Here is a 24,681-nt window from a genome sequence, read left to right as displayed (position 1 = left end):
GCCTAATCATAGCAAATATGATCAAAGACCAATCTGACAATTTTTTTTATTAATCCCTGCACTTGACATTCTAGAATGTTATCTTGAATGTAAATTAAATGATGCAATAAAAGCTTACAACATCTGGTATACGGAGGCACTAACAGACAGTTTTTTGATGAATCACTGCACTTCACATTCAGGCATGCGAGTTGGAGAGTAAATGAAAGTGATGCAAAAAAAACTTACAGCATCTGCTATTCCCAGGTGCTAACAGATAGTTTGAGTTAATTATTCACTGCACTTCAAATTTGAACATGATAGCTTGAACATAAATTAAAGGGATGCAATACAATCTTACAGCACCTGCTATTCCCTGGTACTAAAATATTTCTATTTAATCTGTACACTTCACATACAAGCTTGTCAGTTGCAGATTAAAGTAAAGTGATGCAACAAAAACTTACAGCATCTGCTATTCCCAGGTGCTAACAGATAGTTTTTTTAATTAATCACTGCATTTCACATCCTAGCATGTCATCTTGACAGTAAATTAAAGTGATTCAAGAGAAGCTTACAGCATCTCGTAGTCCAAGGTGCTAACAGATAGTTTTTGATGAATCACTGCACTTCACATTCAGGCATGTGAGTTGGAGAGTAAATGAAAGTGATGCAAAAAAAACTTACAGCATCGGCTATTCCCAGGTGCTAACAGATAGTTTGAGTTAATTATTCACTGCACTTCAAATTTGAACATGATAGCTTGAACATAAATTAAAGGGATGCAATACAATCTTACACCACCTGCTATTCCCTGGTACTAAAATATTTCTATTTAATCTGTACACTTCACATACAAGCTTGTCAGTTGCAGATTAAAGTAAAGTGATGCAACAAAAACTTACAGCATCTGCTATTCCCTGGTGCTAACAGATAGTTTTTTTAATTAATCACTGCATTTCACATCCTAGCATGTCATCTTGAGAGTAAATTAAAGTGATTCAAGAGAAGCTTACAGCATCTCGTAGTCCAAGGTGCTAACAGATATTTTTTGATGAATCACTGCACTTCACATTCAGGCATGTGAGTTGGAGAGTAAATGAAAGTGATGCAAAAAAAACTTACAACATCGGCTATTCCCAGGTGCTAACAGATAATTTTTTTTATTAATCACTGCACTTCACATTTGAGCATGTCAGCTTGAAAGTAAATTAAAGTGATGCAAGAAAAGTTTACAGCACCTGGTATTCCTAGGTAGGGTCCCACCTCAGTACTATCCAGGCCCAAACTTGCTTAGCTTCCAAGGTCAGATGAGATTGGGCATTCTCAAGCTGGTGTGGCCGTAAGCCTTAAACGCTTACTCAATTTGCCTAATCATAGCAAATATGATCAAAGACCAATCTGACAATTTTTTTTATTAATCCCTGCAATTGACATTCTAGAATGTTATCTTGAATGTAAATTAAATGATGCAATAAAAGCTTACAACATCTGGTATACGGAGGCACTAACAGACAGTTTTTTGATGAATCACTGCACTTCACATTCAGGCATGTGAGTTGGAGAGTAAATGAAAGTGATGCAAAAGAAACGTACAGCATCTGCTATTCCCAGGTGCTAACCGATAGTTTGAGTTAATTATTCACTGCACTTCAAATTTGAACATGATATCTTGAACATAAATTAAAGGGATGCAATACAATCTTACAGCACCTGCTATTCCCTGGTACTAAAATATTTCTATTTAATCTGTACACTTCACATACAAGCTTGTCAGTTGCAGATTAAAGTAAAGTGATGCAACAAAAACTTACAGCATCTGCTATTCCCAGGTGCTAACAGATAGTTTTTTTAATTAATCACTGCATTTCACATCCTAGCATGTCATCTTGAAAGTAAATTAAAGTGATTCAAGAAAAGCTTACAGCATCTCGTAGTCCAAGGTGCTAACAGATAGTTTTTGATGAATCACTGCACTTCACATTCAGGCATGTGAGTTGGAGAGTAAATGAAAGTGATGCAAAAAAAACTTACAGCATCTGCTATTCCCAGGTGCTAACAGATAGTTTTTTTTATTAATCACTGCACTTTAAATTTGAGCATGTCAGCTTGAAAGTAAATTAAAGTGATGCAAGAAAATCTTACAGCACCTGGTATTCCTAGGTAGGGTCCCACCTCAGTACTATCCAGGCCCAAACTTGCTTAGCTTCCAAGGTCAGATGAGATTGGGCGTTCTCAAGCTGGTGTGGCTGTAAGCCTTAACCACTTACTCAAATTGCCTAATCATAGCAAATATGATCAAAGACCAATCTGACAATTTTTTTTATTAATCCCTGCACTTGACATTCTAGAATGTTATCTTGAATGTAAATTAAATGATGCAATAAAAGCTTACAACATCTGGTATACGGAGGCACTAACAGACAGTTTTTTGATGAATCACTGCACTTCACATTCAGGCATGCGAGTTGGAGAGTAAATGAAAGTGATGCAAAAAAAACTTACAGCATCTGCTATTCCCAGGTGCTAACAGATAGTTTGAGTTAATTATTCACTGCACTTCAAATTTGAACATGATAGCTTGAACATAAATTAAAGGGATGCAATACAATCTTACAGCACCTGCTATTCCCTGGTACTAAAATATTTCTATTTAATCTGTACACTTCACATACAAGCTTGTCAGTTGCAGATTAAAGTAAAGTGATGCAACAAAAACTTACAGCATCTGCTATTCCCAGGTGCTAACAGATAGTTTTTTTAATTAATCACTGCATTTCACATCCTAGCATGTCATCTTGACAGTAAATTAAAGTGATTCAAGAGAAGCTTACAGCATCTCGTAGTCCAAGGTGCTAACAGATAGTTTTTGATGAATCACTGCACTTCACATTCAGGCATGTGAGTTGGAGAGTAAATGAAAGTGATGCAAAAAAAACTTACAGCATCGGCTATTCCCAGGTGCTAACAGATAGTTTTTTTTATTAATCACTGCACTTTACATTTGAGCATGTCAGCTTGAAAGTAAATTAAAGTGATGCAAGAAAAGCTTACAGCACCTGGTATTCCTAGGTAGGGTCCCACCTCAGTACTATCCAGGCCCAAACTTGCTTAGCTTCCAAGGTCAGATGAGATTGGGCGTTCTCAAGCTGGTGTGGCCGTAAGCCTTAAACACTTACTCAAATTGCCTAATCATAGCAAATATGATCAAAGACCAATCTGACAATTTTTTTTATTAATCCCTGCACTTGACATTCTAGAATGTTATCTTGAATGTAAATTAAATGATGCAATAAAAGCTTACAACATCTGGTATACGGAGGCACTAACAGACAGTTTTTTGATGAATCACTGCACTTCACATTCAGGCATGTGAGTTGGAGAGTAAATGAAAGTGATGCAAAAAAAACTTACAGCATCTGCTATTCCCAGGTGCTAACAGATAGTTTGAGTTAATTATTCACTGCACTTCAAATTTGAACATGATAGCTTGAACATAAATTAAAGGGATGCAATACAATCTTACAGCACCTGCTATTCCCTGGTACTAAAATATTTCTATTTAATCTGTACACTTCACATACAAGCTTGTCAGTTGCAGATTAAAGTAAAGTGATGCAACAAAAACTTACAGCATCTGCTATTCCCAGGTGCTAACACATAGTTTTTTTAATTAATCACTGCATTTCACATCCTAGCATGTCATCTTGACAGTAAATTAAAGTGATTCAAGAGAAGCTTACAGCATCTCGTAGTCCAAGGTGCTAACAGATAGTTTTTGATGAATCACTGCACTTCACATTCAGGCATGTGAGTTGGAGAGTAAATGAAAGTGATGCAAAAGAAACGTACAGCATCTGCTATTCCCAGGTGCTAACCGATAGTTTGAGTTAATTATTCACTGCACTTCAAATTTGAACATGATAGCTTGAACATAAATTAAAGGGATGCAATACAATCTTACACCACCTGCTATTCCCTGGTACTAAAATATTTCTATTTAATCTGTACACTTCACATACAAGCTTGTCAGTTGCAGATTAAAGTAAAGTGATGCAACAAAAACTTACAGCATCTGCTATTCCCAGGTGCTAACAGATAGTTTTTTTAATTAATCACTGCATTTCACATCCTAGCATGTCATCTTGACAGTAAATTAAAGTGATTCAAGAAAAGCTTACAGCATCTCGTAGTCCAAGGTGCTAACAGATAGTTTTTGATGAATCACTGCACTTCACATTCAGGCATGTGAGTTGGAGAGTAAATGAAAGTGATGCAAAAAAAACTTACAGCATCTGCTATTCCCAGGTGCTAATAGATAGTTTTTTTTATTAATCACTGCACTTTACATTTGAGCATGTCAGCTTGAAAGTAAATTAAAGTGATGCAAGAAAAGCTTACAGCACCTGGTATTCCTAGGTAGGGTCCCACCTCAGTACTATCCAGGCCCAAACTTGCTTAGCTTCCAAGGTCAGATGAGATTGGGCATTCTCAAGCTGGTGTGGCCGTAAGCCTTAAACACTTACTCAAATTGCCTAATCATAGCAAATATGATCAAAGACCAATCTGACAATTTTTTTTATTAATCCCTGCACTTGACATTCTAGAATGTTATCTTGAATGTAAATTAAATGATGCAATAAAAGCTTACAACATCTGGTATACGGAGGCACTAACAGACAGTTTTTTGATGAATCACTGCACTTCACATTCAGGCATGTGAGTTGGAGAGTAAATGAAAGTGATGCAAAAAAAACTTACAGCATCTGCTATTCCCAGGTGCTAACAGATAGTTTGAGTTAATTATTCACTGCACTTCAAATTTGAACATGATAGCTTGAACATAAATTAAAGGGATGCAATACAATCTTACAGCACCTGCTATTCCCTGGTACTAAAATATTTCTATTTAATCTGTACACTTCACATACAAGCTTGTCAGTTGCAGATTAAAGTAAAGTGATGCAACAAAAACTTACAGCATCTGCTATTCCCAGGTGCTAACAGATAGTTTTTTTAATTAATCACTGCATTTCACATCCTAGCATGTCATCTTGACAGTAAATTAAAGTGATTCAAGAGAAGCTTACAGCATCTCGTAGTCCAAGGTGCTAACAGATAGTTTTTGATGAATCACTGCACTTCACATTCAGGCATGTGAGTTGGAGAGTAAATGAAAGTGATGCAAAAAAAACTTACAGCATCTGCTATTCCCAGGTGCTAACAGATAGTTTGAGTTAATTATTCATTGCACTTCAAATTTGAACATGATAGCTTGAACATAAATTAAAGGGATGCAATACAATCTTACAGCACCTGCTATTCCCTGGTACTAAAATATTTCTATTTAATCTGTACACTTCACATACAAGCTTGTCAGTTGCAGATTAAAGTAAAGTGATGCAACAAAAACTTACAGCATCTGCTATTCCCAGGTGCTAACAGATAGTTTTTTTAATTAATCACTGCATTTCACATCTTAGCATGTCATCTTGACAGTAAATTAAAGTGATGCAAGAGAAGCTTACAGCATCTCGTAGTCCAAGGTGCTAACAGATAGTTTTTTGATGAATCACTGCACTTCACATTCAGGCATGTGAGTTGGAGAGTAAATGAAAGTGATGCAAAAAAAACTTACAGCATCTGCTATTCCCAGGTGCTAACAGATAGTTTGAGTTAATTATTCACTGCACTTCAAATTTGAACATGATAGCTTGAACATAAATTAAAGGGATGCAATACAATCTTACAGCACCTGCTATTCCCTGGTACTAAAATATTTCTATTTAATCTGTACACTTCACATACAAGCTTGTCAGTTGCAGATTAAAGTAAAGTGATGCAACAAAAACTTACAGCATCTGCTATTCCCAGGTGCTAACAGATAGTTTTTTTAATTAATCACTGCATTTCACATCTTAGCATGTCATCTTGACAGTAAATTAAAGTGATGCAAGAGAAGCTTACAGCATCTCGTAGTCCAAGGTGCTAACAGATAGTTTTTTGATGAATCACTGCACTTCACATTCAGGCATGTGAGTTGGAGAGTAAATGAAAGTGATGCAAAAAAAACTTACAGCATCTGCTATTCCCAGGTGCTAACAGATAGTTTGAGTTAATTATTCACTGCACTTCAAATTTGAACATGATAGCTTGAACATAAATTAAAGGGATGCAATACAATCTTACAGCACCTGCTATTCCCTGGTACTAAAATATTTCTATTTAATCTGTACACTTCACATACAAGCTTGTCAGTTGCAGATTAAAGTAAAGTGATGCAACAAAAACTTACAGCATTTGCTATTCCCAGGTGCTAACAGATAGTTTTTTTAATTAATCACTGCACTTCACATCCTAGCATGTCATCTTGAAAGTAAATTAAAGGGATGCAAGAGAAGCTTACAGCATCTCGTAGTCCAAGGTGCTAACAGATAGATTTTTGAGGAATCACTGCACTTCACATTCAGGCATGTGAGTTGGAGAGTAAATGAAAGTGATGCAAAAAAAACTTACAGCATCTGCTATTCCCAGGTGCTAACAGATAGTTTTTTTTATTAATCACTGCACTTCACATTTGAGCATGTCAGCTTGAAAGTAAATTAAAGTGATGCAAGAAAAGCTTACAGCACCTGGTATTCCTAGGTAGGGTCCCACCTCAGTACTATTCAGGCCCAAACTTGCTTAGCTTCCAAGTTCAGATGAGATTGGGCGTTCTCAAGCTGGTGTGGCCGTAAGCCTTAAACACTTACTCAAATTGCCTAATCATAGCAAATATGATCAAAGACCAATCTGACAATTTTTTTTATTAATCCCTGCACTTGACATTCTAGAATGTTATCTTGAATGTAATTAAATGATGCAATAAAAGCTTACAATACGGAGCTGGTATACGGAGGCACTAATTATTCACTGCACTTCAAATTTGAACATGATAGCTTGAACATAAATTAAAGGGATGCAAACAATCTTACAGCACCTGCTATTCCCTGGTACTAAAATATTTCTATTTAATCTGTACACTTCACATACAAGCTTGTCAGTTGCAGATTAAAGTAAAGTGATGCAACAAAAACTTACAGCATCTGCTATTCCCAGGTGCTAACAGATAGTTTGAGTTAATTATTCATTGCACTTCAAATTTGAACATGATAGCTTGAACATAAATTAAAGGGATGCAATACAATCTTACAGCACCTGCTATTCCCTGGTACTAAAATATTTCTATTTAATCTGTACACTTCACATACAAGCTTGTCAGTTGCAGATTAAAGTAAAGTGATGCAACAAAAACTTACAGCATCTGCTATTCCCAGGTGCTAACAGATAGTTTTTTTAATTAATCACTGCATTTCACATCTTAGCATGTCATCTTGACAGTAAATTAAAGTGATGCAAGAGAAGCTTACAGCATCTCGTAGTCCAAGGTGCTAACAGATAGTTTTTTGATGAATCACTGCACTTCACATTCAGGCATGTGAGTTGGAGAGTAAATGAAAGTGATGCAAAAAAAACTTACAGCATCTGCTATTCCCAGGTGCTAACAGATAGTTTGAGTTAATTATTCACTGCACTTCAAATTTGAACATGATAGCTTGAACATAAATTAAAGGGATGCAATACAATCTTACAGCACCTGCTATTCCCTGGTACTAAAATATTTCTATTTAATCTGTACACTTCACATACAAGCTTGTCAGTTGCAGATTAAAGTAAAGTGATGCAACAAAAACTTACAGCATTTGCTATTCCCAGGTGCTAACAGATAGTTTTTTTAATTAATCACTGCACTTCACATCCTAGCATGTCATCTTGAAAGTAAATTAAAGGGATGCAAGAGAAGCTTACAGCATCTCGTAGTCCAAGGTGCTAACAGATAGATTTTTGAGGAATCACTGCACTTCACATTCAGGCATGTGAGTTGGAGAGTAAATGAAAGTGATGCAAAAAAAACTTACAGCATCTGCTATTCCCAGGTGCTAACAGATAGTTTTTTTTATTAATCACTGCACTTCACATTTGAGCATGTCAGCTTGAAAGTAAATTAAAGTGATGCAAGAAAAGCTTACAGCACCTGGTATTCCTAGGTAGGGTCCCACCTCAGTACTATTCAGGCCCAAACTTGCTTAGCTTCCAAGTTCAGATGAGATTGGGCGTTCTCAAGCTTGTGTGGCCGTAAGCCTTAAACACTTACTCAAATTGCCTAATCATAGCAAATATGATCAAAGACCAATCTGACAATTTTTTTTATTAATCCCTGCACTTGACATTCTAGAATGTTATCTTGAATGTAATTAAATGATGCAATAAAAGCTTACAATACGGAGCTGGTATACGGAGGCACTAATTATTCACTGCACTTCAAATTTGAACATGATAGCTTGAACATAAATTAAAGGGATGCAAACAATCTTACAGCACCTGCTATTCCCTGGTACTAAAATATTTCTATTTAATCTGTACACTTCACATACAAGCTTGTCAGTTGCAGATTAAAGTAAAGTGATGCAACAAAAACTTACAGCATCTGCTATTCCCAGGTGCTAACAGATAGTTTTTTTAATTAATCACTGCATTTCACATCCTAGCATGTCATCTTGACAGTAAATTAAAGTGATGCAAGAGAAGCTTACAGCATCTCGTAGTCCAATGTGCTAATATATAGTTTTTTGATGAATCACTGCACTTCACATTCAGGCATCTGAGTTGGAGAGTAAATGAAAGTGATGCAAAAAAAACTTACAGCATCTGCTATTCCCAGGTGCTAACAGATAGTTTGAGTTAATTATTCATTGCACTTCAAATTTGAACATGATAGCTTGAACATAAATTAAAGGGATGCAATACAATCTTACAGCACCTGCTATTCCCTGGTACTAAAATATTTCTATTTAATCTGTACACTTCACATACAAGCTTGTCAGTTGCAGATTAAAGTAAAGTGATGCAACAAAAACTTACAGCATCTGCTATTCCCAGATGCTAACAGATAGTTTTTTTAATTAATCACTGCACTTCACATCCTAGCATGTCATCTTGAAAGTAAATTAAAGTGATGCAAGAGAAGCTTACAGCATCTCGTAGTCCAAGGTGCTAACAGATAGATTTTTGAGGAATCACTGCACTTCACATTCAGGCATGTGAGTTGGAGAGTAAATGAAAGTGATGCAAAAAAAACTTACAGCATCTGCTATTCCCAGGTGCTAACAGATAGTTTGAGTTAATTATTCATTGCACTTCAAATTTGAACATGATAGCTTGAACATAAATTAAAGGGATGCAATACAATCTTACAGCACCTGCTATTCCCTGGTACTAAAATATTTCTATTTAATCTGTACACTTCACATACAAGCTTGTCAGTTGCAGATTAAAGTAAAGTGATGCAACAAAAACTTACAGCATCTGCTATTCCCAGGTGCTAACAGATAGTTTGAGTTAATTATTCATTGCACTTCAAATTTGAACATGATAGCTTGAACATAAATTAAAGGGATGCAATACAATCTTACAGCACCTGCTATTCCCTGGTACTAAAATATTTCTATTTAATCTGTACACTTCACATACAAGCTTGTCAGTTGCAGATTAAAGTAAAGTGATGCAACAAAAACTTACAGCATCTGCTATTCCCAGGTGCTAACAGATAGTTTTTTTAATTAATCACTGCATTTCACATCTTAGCATGTCATCTTGACAGTAAATTAAAGTGATGCAAGAGAAGCTTACAGCATCTCGTAGTCCAAGGTGCTAACAGATAGTTTTTTGATGAATCACTGCACTTCACATTCAGGCATGTGAGTTGGAGAGTAAATGAAAGTGATGCAAAAAAAACTTACAGCATCTGCTATTCCCAGGTGCTAACAGATAGTTTTTTTTATTAATCACTGCACTTCACATCCTAGCATGTCAGCTTGAAAGTAAATTAAAGTGATGCAAGAAAAGCTTACAGCACCTGGTATTCCTAGGTAGGGTCCCACCTCAGTACTATTCAGGCCCAAACTTGCTTAGCTTCCAAGTTCAGATGAGATTGGGCGTTCTCAAGCTGGTGTGGCCGTAAGCCTTAAACACTTACTCAAATTGCCTAATCATAGCAAATATGATCAAAGACCAATCTGACAATTTTTTTTATTAATCCCTGCACTTGACATTCTAGAATGTTATCTTGAATGTAATTAAATGATGCAATAAAAGCTTACAATACGGAGCTGGTATACGGAGGCACTAATTATTCACTGCACTTCAAATTTGAACATGATAGCTTGAACATAAATTAAAGGGATGCAAACAATCTTACAGCACCTGCTATTCCCTGGTACTAAAATATTTCTATTTAATCTGTACACTTCACATACAAGCTTGTCAGTTGCAGATTAAAGTAAAGTGATGCAACAAAAACTTACAGCATCTGCTATTCCCAGGTGCTAACAGATAGTTTTTTTAATTAATCACTGCATTTCACATCCTAGCATGTCATCTTGACAGTAAATTAAAGTGATGCAAGAGAAGCTTACAGCATCTCGTAGTCCAATGTGCTAATATATAGTTTTTTGATGAATCACTGCACTTCACATTCAGGCATGTGAGTTGGAGAGTAAATGAAAGTGATGCAAAAAAAACTTACAGCATCTGCTATTCCCAGGTGCTAACAGATAGTTTGAGTTAATTATTCATTGCACTTCAAATTTGAACATGATAGCTTGAACATAAATTAAAGGGATGCAATACAATCTTACAGCACCTGCTATTCCCTGGTACTAAAATATTTCTATTTAATCTGTACACTTCACATACAAGCTTGTCAGTTGCAGATTAAAGTAAAGTGATGCAACAAAAACTTACAGCATCTGCTATTCCCAGGTGCTAACAGATAGTTTTTTTAATTAATCACTGCATTTCACATCTTAGCATGTCATCTTGACAGTAAATTAAAGTGATGCAAGAGAAGCTTACAGCATCTCGTAGTCCAAGGTGCTAACAGATAGTTTTTTGATGAATCACTGCACTTCACATTCAGGCATGTGAGTTGGAGAGTAAATGAAAGTGATGCAAAAAAAACTTACAGCATCTGCTATTCCCAGGTGCTAACAGATAGTTTGAGTTAATTATTCACTGCACTTCAAATTTGAACATGATAGCTTGAACATAAATTAAAGGGATGCAATACAATCTTACAGCACCTGCTATTCCCTGGTACTAAAATATTTCTATTTAATCTGTACACTTCACATACAAGCTTGTCAGTTGCAGATTAAAGTAAAGTGATGCAACAAAAACTTACAGCATTTGCTATTCCCAGGTGCTAACAGATAGTTTTTTTAATTAATCACTGCACTTCACATCCTAGCATGTCATCTTGAAAGTAAATTAAAGGGATGCAAGAGAAGCTTAGAGCATCTCGTAGTCCAAGGTGCTAACAGATAGATTTTTGAGGAATCACTGCACTTCACATTCAGGCATGTGAGTTGGAGAGTAAATGAAAGTGATGCAAAAAAAACTTACAGCATCTGCTATTCCCAGGTGCTAACAGATAGTTTTTTTTATTAATCACTGCACTTCACATTTGAGCATGTCAGCTTGAAAGTAAATTAAAGTGATGCAAGAAAAGCTTACAGCACCTGGTATTCCTAGGTAGGGTCCCACCTCAGTACTATTCAGGCCCAAACTTGCTTAGCTTCCAAGTTCAGATGAGATTGGGCGTTCTCAAGCTGGTGTGGCCGTAAGCCTTAAACACTTACTCAAATTGCCTAATCATAGCAAATATGATCAAAGACCAATCTGACAATTTTTTTTATTAATCCCTGCACTTGACATTCTAGAATGTTATCTTGAATGTAATTAAATGATGCAATAAAAGCTTACAATACGGAGCTGGTATACGGAGGCACTAATTATTCACTGCACTTCAAATTTGAACATGATAGCTTGAACATAAATTAAAGGGATGCAAACAATCTTACAGCACCTGCTATTCCCTGGTACTAAAATATTTCTATTTAATCTGTACACTTCACATACAAGCTTGTCAGTTGCAGATTAAAGTAAAGTGATGCAACAAAAACTTACAGCATCTGCTATTCCCAGGTGCTAACAGATAGTTTTTTTAATTAATCACTGCATTTCACATCCTAGCATGTCATCTTGACAGTAAATTAAAGTGATGCAAGAGAAGCTTACAGCATCTCGTAGTCCAATGTGCTAATATATAGTTTTTTGATGAATCACTGCACTTCACATTCAGGCATGTGAGTTGGAGAGTAAATGAAAGTGATGCAAAAAAAACTTACAGCATCTGCTATTCCCAGGTGCTAACAGATAGTTTGAGTTAATTATTCATTGCACTTCAAATTTGAACATGATAGCTTGAACATAAATTAAAGGGATGCAATACAATCTTACAGCACCTGCTATTCCCTGGTACTAAAATATTTCTATTTAATCTGTACACTTCACATACAAGCTTGTCAGTTGCAGATTAAAGTAAAGTGATGCAACAAAAACTTACAGCATCTGCTATTCCCAGGTGCTAACAGATAGTTTTTTTAATTAATCACTGCATTTCACATCTTAGCATGTCATCTTGACAGTAAATTAAAGTGATGCAAGAGAAGCTTACAGCATCTCGTAGTCCAAGGTGCTAACAGATAGTTTTTTGATGAATCACTGCACTTCACATTCAGGCATGTGAGTTGGAGAGTAAATGAAAGTGATGCAAAAAAAACTTACAGCATCTGCTATTCCCAGGTGCTAACAGATAGTTTGAGTTAATTATTCACTGCACTTCAAATTTGAACATGATAGCTTGAACATAAATTAAAGGGATGCAATACAATCTTACAGCACCTGCTATTCCCTGGTACTAAAATATTTCTATTTAATCTGTACACTTCACATACAAGCTTGTCAGTTGCAGATTAAAGTAAAGTGATGCAACAAAAACTTACAGCATTTGCTATTCCCAGGTGCTAACAGATAGTTTTTTTAATTAATCACTGCACTTCACATCCTAGCATGTCATCTTGAAAGTAAATTAAAGGGATGCAAGAGAAGCTTAGAGCATCTCGTAGTCCAAGGTGCTAACAGATAGATTTTTGAGGAATCACTGCACTTCACATTCAGGCATGTGAGTTGGAGAGTAAATGAAAGTGATGCAAAAAAAACTTACAGCATCTGCTATTCCCAGGTGCTAACAGATAGTTTTTTTTATTAATCACTGCACTTCACATTTGAGCATGTCAGCTTGAAAGTAAATTAAAGTGATGCAAGAAAAGCTTACAGCACCTGGTATTCCTAGGTAGGGTCCCACCTCAGTACTATTCAGGCCCAAACTTGCTTAGCTTCCAAGTTCAGATGAGATTGGGCGTTCTCAAGCTGGTGTGGCCGTAAGCCTTAAACACTTACTCAAATTGCCTAATCATAGCAAATATGATCAAAGACCAATCTGACAATTTTTTTTATTAATCCCTGCACTTGACATTCTAGAATGTTATCTTGAATGTAATTAAATGATGCAATAAAAGCTTACAATACGGAGCTGGTATACGGAGGCACTAATTATTCACTGCACTTCAAATTTGAACATGATAGCTTGAACATAAATTAAAGGGATGCAAACAATCTTACAGCACCTGCTATTCCCTGGTACTAAAATATTTCTATTTAATCTGTACACTTCACATACAAGCTTGTCAGTTGCAGATTAAAGTAAAGTGATGCAATAAAAACTTACAGCATCTGCTATTCCCAGGTGCTAACAGATAGTTTTTTTAATTAATCACTGCATTTCACATCCTAGCATGTCATCTTGACAGTAAATTAAAGTGATGCAAGAGAAGCTTACAGCATCTCGTAGTCCAATGTGCTAATATATAGTTTTTTGATGAATCACTGCACTTCACATTCAGGCATGTGAGTTGGAGAGTAAATGAAAGTGATGCAAAAAAAACTTACAGCATCTGCTATTCCCAGGTGCTAACAGATAGTTTGAGTTAATTATTCATTGCACTTCAAATTTGAACATGATAGCTTGAACATAAATTAAAGGGATGCAATACAATCTTACAGCACCTGCTATTCCCTGGTACTAAAATATTTCTATTTAATCTGTACACTTCACATACAAGCTTGTCAGTTGCAGATTAAAGTAAAGTGATGCAACAAAAACTTACAGCATCTGCTATTCCCAGGTGCTAACAGATAGTTTTTTTAATTAATCACTGCATTTCACATCTTAGCATGTCATCTTGACAGTAAATTAAAGTGATGCAAGAGAAGCTTACAGCATCTCGTAGTCCAAGGTGCTAACAGATAGTTTTTTGATGAATCACTGCACTTCACATTCAGGCATGTGAGTTGGAGAGTAAATGAAAGTGATGCAAAAAAAACTTACAGCATCTGCTATTCCCAGGTGCTAACAGATAGTTTGAGTTAATTATTCACTGCACTTCAAATTTGAACATGATAGCTTGAACATAAATTAAAGGGATGCAATACAATCTTACAGCACCTGCTATTCCCTGGTACTAAAATATTTCTATTTAATCTGTACACTTCACATACAAGCTTGTCAGTTGCAGATTAAAGTAAAGTGATGCAACAAAAACTTACAGCATTTGCTATTCCCAGGTGCTAACAGATAGTTTTTTTAATTAATCACTGCACTTCACATCCTAGCATGTCATCTTGAAAGTAAATTAAAGGGATGCAAGAGAAGCTTACAGCATCTCGTAGTCCAAGGTGCTAACAGATAGATTTTTGAGGAATCACTGCACTTCACATTCAGGCATGTGAGTTGGAGAGTAAATGAAAGTGATGCAAAAAAAACTTACAGCATCTGCTATTCCCAGGTGCTAACAGATAGTTTTTTTTATTAATCACTGCACTTCACATTTGAGCATGTCAGCTTGAAAGTAAATTAAAGTGATGCAAGAAAAGCTTACAGCACCTGGTATTCCTAGGTAGGGTCCCACCTCAGTACTATTCAGGCCCAAACTTGCTTAGCTTCCAAGTTCAGATGAGATTGGGCGTTCTCAAGCTGGTGTGGCCGTAAGCCTTAAACACTTACTCAAATTGCCTAATCATAGCAAATATGATCAAAGACCAATCTGACAATTTTTTTTATTAATCCCTGCACTTGACATTCTAGAATGTTATCTTGAATGTAATTAAATGATGCAATAAAAGCTTACAATACGGAGCTGGTATACGGAGGCACTAATTATTCACTGCACTTCAAATTTGAACATGATAGCTTGAACATAAATTAAAGGGATGCAAACAATCTTACAGCACCTGCTATTCCCTAGTACTAAAATATTTCTATTTAATCTGTACACTTCACATACAAGCTTGTCAGTTGCAGATTAAAGTAAAGTGATGCAACAAAAACTTACAGCATCTGCTATTCCCAGGTGCTAACAGATAGTTTTTTTAATTAATCACTGCATTTCACATCTTAGCATGTCATCTTGACAGTAAATTAAAGTGATGCAAGAGAAGCTTACAGCATCTCGTAGTCCAAGGTGCTAACAGATAGTTTTTTGATGAATCACTGCACTTCACATTCAGGCATGTGAGTTGGAGAGTAAATGAAAGTGATGCAAAAAAAACTTACAGCATCTGCTATTCCCAGGTGCTAACAGATAGTTTGAGTTAATTATTCACTGCACTTCAAATTTGAACATGATAGCTTGAACATAAATTAAAGGGATGCAATACAATCTTACAGCACCTGCTATTCCCTGGTACTAAAATATTTCTATTTAATCTGTACACTTCACATACAAGCTTGTCAGTTGCAGATTAAAGTAAAGTGATGCAACAAAAACTTACAGCATTTGCTATTCCCAGGTGCTAACAGATAGTTTTTTTAATTAATCACTGCACTTCACATCCTAGCATGTCATCTTGAAAGTAAATTAAAGGGATGCAAGAGAAGCTTACAGCATCTCGTAGTCCAAGGTGCTAACAGATAGATTTTTGAGGAATCACTGCACTTCACATTCAGGCATGTGAGTTGGAGAGTAAATGAAAGTGATGCAAAAAAAACTTACAGCATCTGCTATTCCCAGGTGCTAACAGATAGTTTTTTTTATTAATCACTGCACTTCACATTTGAGCATGTCAGCTTGAAAGTAAATTAAAGTGATGCAAGAAAAGCTTACAGCACCTGGTATTCCTAGGTAGGGTCCCACCTCAGTACTATTCAGGCCCAAACTTGCTTAGCTTCCAAGTTCAGATGAGATTGGGCGTTCTCAAGCTGGTGTGGCCGTAAGCCTTAAACACTTACTCAAATTGCCTAATCATAGCAAATATGATCAAAGACCAATCTGACAATTTTTTTTATTAATCCCTGCACTTGACATTCTAGAATGTTATCTTGAATGTAATTAAATGATGCAATAAAAGCTTACAATACGGAGCTGGTATACGGAGGCACTAATTATTCACTGCACTTCAAATTTGAACATGATAGCTTGAACATAAATTAAAGGGATGCAAACAATCTAACAGCACCTGCTATTCCCTGGTACTAAAATATTTCTATTTAATCTGTACACTTCACATACAAGCTTGTCAGTTGCAGATTAAAGTAAAGTGATGCAACAAAAACTTACAGCATCTGCTATTCCCAGATGCTAACAGATAGTTTTTTTAATTAATCACTGCATTTCACATCCTAGCATGTCATCTTGACAGTAAATTAAAGTGATGCAAGAGAAGCTTACAGCATCTCGTAGTCCAATGTGCTAATATATAGTTTTTTGATGAATCACTGCACTTCACATTCAGGCATGTGAGTTGGAGAGTAAATGAAAGTGATGCAAAAAAAACTTACAGCATCTGCTATTCCCAGGTGCTAACAGATAGTTTGAGTTAATTATTCATTGCACTTCAAATTTGAACATGATAGCTTGAACATAAATTAAAGGGATGCAATACAATCTTACAGCACCTGCTATTCCCTGGTACTAAAATATTTCTATTTAATCTGTACACTTCACATACAAGCTTGTCAGTTGCAGATTAAAGTAAAGTGATGCAACAAAAACTTACAGCATCTGCTATTCCCAGGTGCTAACAGATAGTTTTTTTAATTAATCACTGCATTTCACATCTTAGCATGTCATCTTGACAGTAAATTAAAGTGATGCAAGAGAAGCTTACAGCATCTCGTAGTCCAAGGTGCTAACAGATAGTTTTTTGATGAATCACTGCACTTCACATTCAGGCATGTGAGTTGGAGAGTAAATGAAAGTGATGCAAAAAAAACTTACAGCATCTGCTATTCCCAGGTGCTAACAGATAGTTTGAGTTAATTATTCACTGCACTTCAAATTTGAACATGATAGCTTGAACATAAATTAAAGGGATGCAATACAATCTTACAGCACCTGCTATTCCCTGGTACTAAAATATTTCTATTTAATCTGTACACTTCACATACAAGCTTGTCAGTTGCAGATTAAAGTAAAGTGATGCAACAAAAACTTACAGCATTTGCTATTCCCAGGTGCTAACAGATAGTTTTTTTAATTAATCACTGCACTTCACATCCTAGCATGTCATCTTGAAAGTAAATTAAAGGGATGCAAGAGAAGCTTACAGCATCTCGTAGTCCAAGGTGCTAACAGATAGATTTTTGAGGAATCACTGCACTTCACATTCAGGCATGTGAGTTGGAGAGTAAATGAAAGTGATGCAAAAAAAACTTACAGCATCTGCTATTCCCAGGTGCTAACAGATAGTTTTTTTTATTAATCACTGCACTTCACATTTGAGCATGTCAGCTTGAAAGTAAATTAAAGTGATGCAAGAAAAGCTTACAGCACCTGGTATTCCTAGGTAGGGTCCCACCTCAGTACTATTCAGGCCCAAACTTGCTTAGCTTCCAAGTTCAGATGAGATTGGGCGTTCTCAAGCTGGTGTGGCCGTAAGCCTTAAACACTTACTCAAATTGCCTAATCATAGCAAATATGATCAAAGACCAATCTGACAATTTTTTTTATTAATCCCTGCACTTGACATTCTAGAATGTTATCTTGAATGTAATTAAATGATGCAATAAAAGCTTACAATACGGAGCTGGTATACGGAGGCACTAATTATTCACTGCACTTCAAATTTGAACATGATAGCTTGAACATAAATTAAAGGGATGCAAACAATCTTACAGCACCTGCTATTCCCTGGTACTAAAATATTTCTATTTAATCTGTACACTTCACATACAAGCTTGTCAGTTGCAGATTAAAGTAAAGTGATGCAACAAAAACTTACAGCATCTGCTATTCCCAGGTGCTAACAGATAGTTTTTTTAATTAATCACTGCATTTCACATCTTAGCATGTCATCTTGACAGTAAATTAAAGTGATGCAAGAGAAGCTTACAGCATCTCGTAGTCCAATGTGCTAATATATAGTTTTTTGATGAATCACTGCACTTCACATTCAGGCATGTGAGTTGGAGAGTAAATGAAAGTGATGCAAAAAAAACTTACAGCATCTGCTATTCCCAGGTGCTAACAGATAGTTTGAGTTAATTATTCATTGCACTTCAAATTTGAACATGATAGCTTGAACATAAATTAAAGGGATGCAATACAATCTTACAGCACCTGCTATTCCCTGGTACTAAAATATTTCTATTTAATCTGTACACTTCACATACAAGCTTGTCAGTTGCAGATTAAAGTAAAGTGATGCAACAAAAACTTACAGCATCTGCTATTCCCAGGTGCTAACAGATAGTTTTTTTAATTAATCACTGCATTTCACATCTTAGCATGTCATCTTGACAGTAAATTAAAGGGATGCAAGAGAAGCTTACAGCATCTCGTAGTCCAAGGTGCTAACAGATAGATTTTTGAGGAATCACTGCACTTCACATTCAGGCATGTGAGTTGGAGAGTAAATGAAAGTGATGCAAAAAAAACTTACAGCATCTGCTATTCCCAGGTGCTAACAGATAGTTTTTTTTATTAATCACTGCACTTCACATTTGAGCATGTCAGCTTGAAAGTAAATTAAAGTGATGCAAGAAAAGCTTACAGCACCTGGTATTCCTAGGTAGGGTCCCACCTCAGTACTATTCAGGCCCAAACTTGCTTAGCTTCCAATTTCAGATGAGATTGGGCGTTCTCAAGCTGGTGTGGCCGTAAGCCTTAAACACTTACTCAAATTGCCTAATCATAGCAAATATGATCAAAGACCAATCTGACAATTTTTTTATTAATCCCTGCACTTGACATTCTAGAATGTTATCTTGAATGTAATTAAATGATGCAATAAAAGCTTACAATACGGAGCTGGTATACGGAGGCACTAATTATTCACTGCACTTCAAATTTGAACATGATAGCTTGAACATAAATTAAAGGGATGCAAACAATCTTACAGCACCTGCTATTCCCTGGTACTAAAATATTTCTATTTAATCTGTACACTTCACATACAAGCTTGTCAGTTGCAGATTAAAGTAAAGTGATGCAACAAAAACTTACAGCATCTGCTATTCCCAGGTGCTAACAGATAGTTTTTTTAATTAATCACTGCATTTCACATCCTAGCATGTCATCTTGACAGTAAATTAAAGTGATGCAAGAGAAGCTTACAGCATCTCGTAGTCCAATGTGCTAATATATAGTTTTTTGATGAATCACTGCACTTCACATTCAGGCATGTGAGTTGGAGAGTAAATGAAAGTGATGCAAAAAAAACTTACAGCATCTGCTATTCCCAGGTGCTAACAGATAGTTTGAGTTAATTATTCATTGCACTTCAAATTTGAACATGATAGCTTGAACATAAATTAAAGGGATGCAATACAATCTTACAGCACCTGCTATTCCCTGGTACTAAAATATTTCTATTTAATCTGTACACTTCACATACAAGCTTGTCAGTTGCAGATTAAAGTAAAGTGATGCAACAAAAACTTACAGCATCTGCTATTCCCAGGTGCTAACAGATAGTTTTTTTAATTAATCACTGCATTTCACATCTTAGCATGTCATCTTGACAGTAAATTAAAGTGATGCAAGAGAAGCTTACAGCATCTCGTAGTCCAAGGTGCTAACAGATAGTTTTTTGATGAATCACTGCACTTCACATTCAGGCATGTGAGTTGGAGAGTAAATGAAAGTGATGCAAAAAAAACTTACAGCATCTGCTATTCCCAGGTGCTAACAGATAGTTTGAGTTAATTATTCACTGCACTTCAAATTTGAACATGATAGCTTGAACATAAATTAAAGGGATGCAATACAATCTTACAGCACCTGCTATTCCCTGGTACTAAAATATTTCTATTTAATCTGTACACTTCACATACAAGCTTGTCAGTTGCAGATTAAAGTAAAGTGATGCAACAAAAACTTACAGCATTTGCTATTCCCAGGTGCTAACAGATAGTTTTTTTAATTAATCACTGCACTTCACATCCTAGCATGTCATCTTGAAAGTAAATTAAAGGGATGCAAGAGAAGCTTACAGCATCTCGTAGTCCAAGGTGCTAACAGATAGATTTTTGAGGAATCACTGCACTTCACATTCAGGCATGTGAGTTGGAGAGTAAATGAAAGTGATGCAAAAAAAACTTACAGCATCTGCTATTCCCAGGTGCTAACAGATAGTTTTTTTTATTAATCACTGCACTTCACATTTGAGCATGTCAGCTTGAAAGTAAATTAAAGTGATGCAAGAAAAGCTTACAGCACCTGGTCTTCCTAGGTAGGGTCCCACCTCAGTACTATTCAGGCCCAAACTTGCTTAGCTTCCAAGTTCAGATGAGATTGGGCGTTCTCAAGCTGGTGTGGCCGTAAGCCTTAAACACTTACTCAAATTGCCTAATCATAGCAAATATGATCAAAGACCAATCTGACAATTTTTTTTATTAATCCCTGCACTTGACATTCTAGAATGTTATCTTGAATGTAATTAAATGATGCAATAAAAGCTTACAATACGGAGCTGGTATACGGAGGCACTAATTATTCACTGCACTTCAAATTTGAACATGATAGCTTGAAAATAAATTAAAGGGATGCAAACAATCTTACAGCACCTGCTATTCCCTGGTACTAAAATATTTCTATTTAATCTGTACACTTCACATACAAGCTTGTCAGTTGCAGATTAAAGTAAAGTGATGCAACAAAAACTTACAGCATCTGCTATTCCCAGGTGCTAACAGATAGTTTTTTTAATTAATCACTGCACTTCACATCCTAGCATGTCATCTTGAAAGTAAATTAAAGTGATGCAAGAGAAGCTTACAGCATCTCGTAGTCCAAGGTGCTAACAGATAGATTTTTGAGGAATCACTGCACTTCACATTCAGGCATGTGAGTTGGAGAGTAAATGAAAGTGATGCAAAAAAAACTTACAGCATCTGCTATTCCCAGGTGCTAACAGATAGTTTTTTTTATTAATCACTGCACTTCATATTTGAGCATGTCAGCTTGAAAGTAAATTAAAGTGATGCAAGAAAAGCTTACAGCACCTGGTATTCCTAGGTAGGGTCCCACCTCAGTACTATTCAGGCCCAAACTTGCTTAGCTTCCAAGGTCAGATGAGATTGGGCGTTCTCAAGCTGGTGTGGCCGTACGTAAGCCTTAAACACTTACTCAAATTGCCTAATCATAGCAAATATGATCAAAGACCAATCTGACAATTTTTTTTATTAATCCCTGCACTTGACATTCTAGAATGTTATCTTGAATGTAATTAAATGATGCAATAAAAGCTTACAATACGGAGCTGGTATACGGAGGTACTAATTATTCACTGCACTTCAAATTTGAACATGATAGCTTGAACATAAATTAAAGGGATGCAAACAATCTTACAGCACCTGCTATTCCCTGGTACTAAAATATTTCTATTTAATCTGTACACTTCACATACAAGCTTGTCAGTTGCAGATTAAAGTAAAGTGATGCAACAAAAACTTACAGCATCTGCTATTCCCAGGTGCTAACAGATAGTTTTTTTAATTAATCACTGCACTTCACATCCTAGCATGTCATCTTGAAAGTAAATTAAAGTGATGCAAGAGAAGCTTACAGCATCTCGTAGTCCAAGGTGCTAACAGATAGATTTTTGAGGAATCACTGCACTTCACATTCAGGCATGTGAGTTGGAGAGTAAATGAAAGTGATGCAAAAAAAACTTACAGCATCTGCTATTCCCAGGTGCTAACAGATAGTTTTTTTTATTAATCACTGCACTTCACATTTGAGCATGTCAGCTTGAAAGTAAATTAAAGTGATGCAAGAAAAGCTTACAGCACCTGGTCTTCCTAGGTAGGGTCCCACCTCAGTACTATTCAGGCCCAAACTTGCTTAGCTTCCAAGGTCAGATGAGATTGGGCGTTCTCAAGCTGGTGTGGCCGTAAGCCTTAAACACTTACTCAAATTGCCTAATCATAGCAAATATGATCAAAGACCAATCTGACAATTTGTTTTATTAATCCCTGCACTTGACATTCTAGAATGTTACCTTGAATGTAATTAAATGATGCAATAAAAGCTTACAATACGGAGCTGGTATACTGAGGCACTAATTATTCACTGCACTTCAAATTTGAACATGATAGCTTGAACATAAATTAAAGGGATGCAAACAATCTTACAGCACCTGCTATTCCCTGGTACTAAAAAATTTCTATTTAATCTGTACACTTCACATACAAGCTTGTCAGTTGCAGATTAAAGTAAAGTGATGCAACAAAAACTTACAGCATCTGCTATTCCCAGGTGCTAACAGATAGTTTTTTTAATTAATCACTGCATTTCACATCCTAGCATGTCATCTTGACAGTAAATTAAAGTGATGCAAGAGAAGCTTACAGCATCTCGTAGTCCAATGTGCTAACATATAGTTTTTTGATGAATCACTGCACTTCACATTCAGGCATGTGAGTTGGAGAGTAAATGAAAGTGATGCAAAAAAAACTTACAGCATCTGCTATTCCCAGGTGCTAACAGATAGTTTGAGTTAATTATTCACTGCACTTCAAATTTGAACATGATAGCTTGAACATAAATTAAAGGGATGCAATACAATCTTACAGCACCTGCTATTCCCTGGTACTAAAATATTTCTATTTAATCTGTACACTTCACATACAAGCTTGTCAGTTACAGATTAAAGTAAAGTGATGCAACAAAAACTTACAGCATCTGCTATTCCCAGGTGCTAACACATAGTTTTTTTAATTAATCACTGCATTTCACATCCTAGCATGTCATCTTGACAGTAAATTAAAGTGATTCAAGAGAAGCTTACAGCATCTCGTAGTCCAAGGTGCTAACAGATAGTTTTTGATGAATCACTGCACTTCACATTCAGGCATGTGAGTTGGAGAGTAAATGAAAGTGATGCAAAAAAAACTTACAGCATCTGCTATTCCCAGGTGCTAACAGATAGTTTGAGTTAATTATTCACTGCACTTCAAATTTGAACATGATAGCTTGAACATAAATTAAAGGGATGCAATACAATCTTACAGCACCTGCTATTCCCTGGTACTAAAATATTTCTATTTAATCTGTACACTTCACATACAAGCTTGTCAGTTACAGATTAAAGTAAAGTGATGCAACAAAAACTTACAGCATCTGCTATTCCCAGGTGCTAACACATAGTTTTTTTAATTAATCACTGCATTTCACATCCTAGCATGTCATCTTGACAGTAAATTAAAGTGATTCAAGAGAAGCTTACAGCATCTTGTAGTCCAAGGTGCTAACAGATAGTTTTTGATGAATCACTGCACTTCACATTCAGGCATGTGAGTTGGAGAGTAAATGAAAGTGATGCAAAAAAAACTTACAGCATCGGCTATTCCCAGGTGCTAACAGATAGTTTGAGTTAATTATTCACTGCACTTCAAATTTGAACATGATAGCTTGAACATAAATTAAAGGGATGCAATACAATCTTACACCACCTGCTATTCCCTGGTACTAAAATATTTCTATTTAATCTGTACACTTCACATACAAGCTTGTCAGTTGCAGATTAAAGTAAAGTGATGCAACAAAAACTTACAGCATCTGCTATTCCCAGGTGCTAACAGATAGTTTTTTTAATTAATCACTGCATTTCACATCCTAGCATGTCATCTTGAGAGTAAATTAAAGTGATTCAAGAGAAGCTTACAGCATCTCGTAGTCCAAGGTGCTAACAGATATTTTTTGATGAATCACTGCACTTCACATTCAGGCATGTGAGTTGGAGAGTAAATGAAAGTGATGCAAAAAAAACTTACAACATCGGCTATTCCCAGGTGCTAACAGATAGTTTTTTTTATTAATCACTGCACTTCACATTTGAGCATGTCAGCTTGAAAGTAAATTAAAGTGATGCAAGAAAAGCTTACAGCACCTGGTATTCCTAGGTAGGGTCCCACCTCAGTACTATCCAGGCCCAAACTTGCTTAGCTTCCAAGGTCAGATGAGATTGGGCATTCTCAAGCTGGTGTGGCCGTAAGCCTTAAACGCTTACTCAATTTGCCTAATCATAGCAAATATGATCAAAGACCAATCTGACAATTTTTTTTATTAATCCCTGCAATTGACATTCTAGAATGTTATCTTGAATGTAAATTAAATGATGCAATAAAAGCTTACAACATCTGGTATACGGAGGCACTAACAGACAGTTTTTTGATGAATCACTGCACTTCACATTCAGGCA

At 36.0% G+C, this 24,681-nt stretch overlaps 9 non-coding genes and 8 pseudogenes across 9 annotated transcripts; all 17 read right to left on the bottom strand.

The window, feature by feature from the left end:
* Positions 1-1,208: 1,208 nt before the first annotated feature.
* On the bottom strand, positions 1,209-1,327 carry LOC145649017 (5S ribosomal RNA; annotated as a pseudogene).
* A 790-nt stretch (positions 1,328-2,117) lies between these two features.
* LOC145648373 (5S ribosomal RNA) lies at positions 2,118-2,236 on the bottom strand (annotated as a pseudogene).
* A 790-nt stretch (positions 2,237-3,026) lies between these two features.
* Positions 3,027-3,145, bottom strand: LOC145649951 (5S ribosomal RNA). Its single transcript, XR_014116644.1, has one exon. It is a non-coding gene; the product is annotated as a 5S ribosomal RNA (ribosomal RNA).
* A 1,228-nt stretch (positions 3,146-4,373) lies between these two features.
* Positions 4,374-4,492, bottom strand: LOC145647395 (5S ribosomal RNA; annotated as a pseudogene).
* Positions 4,493-6,599: 2,107 nt separating this feature from the next.
* Positions 6,600-6,718, bottom strand: LOC145648245 (5S ribosomal RNA). Its single transcript, XR_014116441.1, has one exon. It is a non-coding gene; the product is annotated as a 5S ribosomal RNA (ribosomal RNA).
* Positions 6,719-8,041: 1,323 nt separating this feature from the next.
* Positions 8,042-8,160, bottom strand: LOC145648455 (5S ribosomal RNA; annotated as a pseudogene).
* Positions 8,161-9,922: 1,762 nt separating this feature from the next.
* On the bottom strand, positions 9,923-10,041 carry LOC145648128 (5S ribosomal RNA). Its single transcript, XR_014116428.1, has one exon. It is a non-coding gene; the product is annotated as a 5S ribosomal RNA (ribosomal RNA).
* A 1,544-nt stretch (positions 10,042-11,585) lies between these two features.
* LOC145648012 (5S ribosomal RNA) lies at positions 11,586-11,704 on the bottom strand. Its single transcript, XR_014116415.1, has one exon. It is a non-coding gene; the product is annotated as a 5S ribosomal RNA (ribosomal RNA).
* Positions 11,705-13,248: 1,544 nt separating this feature from the next.
* On the bottom strand, positions 13,249-13,367 carry LOC145647896 (5S ribosomal RNA). The gene has a single exon (XR_014116399.1). It is a non-coding gene; the product is annotated as a 5S ribosomal RNA (ribosomal RNA).
* A 1,544-nt stretch (positions 13,368-14,911) lies between these two features.
* LOC145647781 (5S ribosomal RNA) lies at positions 14,912-15,030 on the bottom strand. The gene has a single exon (XR_014116384.1). It is a non-coding gene; the product is annotated as a 5S ribosomal RNA (ribosomal RNA).
* A 1,105-nt stretch (positions 15,031-16,135) lies between these two features.
* Positions 16,136-16,254, bottom strand: LOC145647660 (5S ribosomal RNA). Its single transcript, XR_014116368.1, has one exon. It is a non-coding gene; the product is annotated as a 5S ribosomal RNA (ribosomal RNA).
* A 1,544-nt stretch (positions 16,255-17,798) lies between these two features.
* Positions 17,799-17,917, bottom strand: LOC145647544 (5S ribosomal RNA). The gene has a single exon (XR_014116350.1). It is a non-coding gene; the product is annotated as a 5S ribosomal RNA (ribosomal RNA).
* A 1,105-nt stretch (positions 17,918-19,022) lies between these two features.
* Positions 19,023-19,141, bottom strand: LOC145647704 (5S ribosomal RNA; annotated as a pseudogene).
* Positions 19,142-20,684: 1,543 nt separating this feature from the next.
* Positions 20,685-20,803, bottom strand: LOC145646952 (5S ribosomal RNA). The gene has a single exon (XR_014116249.1). It is a non-coding gene; the product is annotated as a 5S ribosomal RNA (ribosomal RNA).
* A 666-nt stretch (positions 20,804-21,469) lies between these two features.
* Positions 21,470-21,588, bottom strand: LOC145649836 (5S ribosomal RNA; annotated as a pseudogene).
* Positions 21,589-22,258: 670 nt separating this feature from the next.
* Positions 22,259-22,377, bottom strand: LOC145644215 (5S ribosomal RNA; annotated as a pseudogene).
* Positions 22,378-24,357: 1,980 nt separating this feature from the next.
* Positions 24,358-24,476, bottom strand: LOC145647394 (5S ribosomal RNA; annotated as a pseudogene).
* Positions 24,477-24,681: the final 205 nt, after the last annotated feature.

Source organism: Electrophorus electricus, chromosome 13 (assembly GCF_041902795.1).
Source record: "Electrophorus electricus isolate QZ-2024a chromosome 13, ASM4190279v1, whole genome shotgun sequence".
In the NCBI taxonomy this organism is placed as follows: domain Eukaryota; kingdom Metazoa; phylum Chordata; class Actinopteri; order Gymnotiformes; family Gymnotidae; genus Electrophorus; species Electrophorus electricus.
Note: the sequence above shows the minus strand (reverse complement) of the source record. Positions and strands in the feature narration are given on the sequence as shown.